This window comes from Barbus barbus (assembly GCF_936440315.1).
Source record: "Barbus barbus genome assembly, chromosome: 18".
NCBI lineage: Eukaryota > Metazoa > Chordata > Actinopteri > Cypriniformes > Cyprinidae > Barbus > Barbus barbus.
The window spans coordinates 31,252,809-31,253,785 of NC_136746.1; the positions used below are offsets into that span (position 1 = coordinate 31,252,809).

Genomic DNA, 977 nt, shown 5'->3' on the forward strand with positions numbered 1-977 from the left:
ACAAACCATACATCAATGGAAAGATTTTTTTTTTTTTTTTTACTTTATCAAAAAAAAATCTCAATTTCGCAAAATTAACCCTTATGACTGGTTTTGTGGTCAGGATCAGCGTTCTGTCATTTACTCAAATTACACAAACCTGCGTGACTATCTCATCTGTGAACATAAAAGGAAGATATTCTGAAGAACACTGGGACATTTCTCTAAATATCTCCTCATGGAAGAGAGTCAGTCATGAAGGTTTGAAGGACACGAGGGCGAGTAAACGATGACAGAATGTATTAAGTGCTGGAGCCGGAGAAGCCGGTAATGCTCATTCATTCAGAACGCTTTTACTGTAGTAGAAGTGCAAATACTGTGTAAATCTGGAGTTAATGAAGCAGCTCTCTTGAACTGGAATCTCTGTTTTTTGGCATTGTAAGTGGTCATTTTGGGAGTAAAATCAGAGGGTACAATACTGAAGCCAGTACTGAGGACGGACTCTAACCATCTTAATACATTCATCACCAAATACACAACGCCATTAAAACAATCACAAATAAAAACACATGAGAAGCACCATTAAACACAACACACTCCACCCTTCAGACCGCGAGTGAAGCACTTTCCAAAGGATCAGATTTAAGACTGAAGTACATGAACACTGATAACAGACACTCCATCTCTTCTTGTTCAGGGTTTCTGTGCGGCTTCATTCACATTTTCACTAATTAAGGCTTAAATCAGAGCAGAAACGCTTAAACTCATGACGTCGTGGCATTAAATGTTGCACGCACTGCAAAAAATGAATTACTTCCTCCGTTTTGTCCTGATTTCCAGTGCAAACATCCTTAAATCAAGATACATTTACTGTAGATGCAAAATGAACATATGAAGTCTTGTTTTCTGACAAACGGAACAAAATAAAGTGAGTTTATAATTAAAAAAGAACAAATGTCAACGGGGAATGAAAACTTGATTTCTCTTTGGATTAAGTA

At 37.2% G+C, this 977-nt stretch overlaps 1 protein-coding gene across 2 annotated transcripts in view; it reads right to left on the minus strand.

Annotated features, from left to right (window-relative positions):
- Positions 1-371: 371 nt before the first annotated feature.
- LOC306884486 (phosphofurin acidic cluster sorting protein 1-like) overlaps positions 372-977 on the minus strand; it is a 45,090-nt gene continuing 44,484 nt past the window's right edge. For both annotated transcript variants that reach the window (XM_079440382.1, XM_079440381.1), the window contains one exon: positions 372-977. This exon is cut by the window's right edge and continues 1,361 nt beyond it. The gene's annotated coding sequence lies outside the window, so the exon portion shown is untranslated.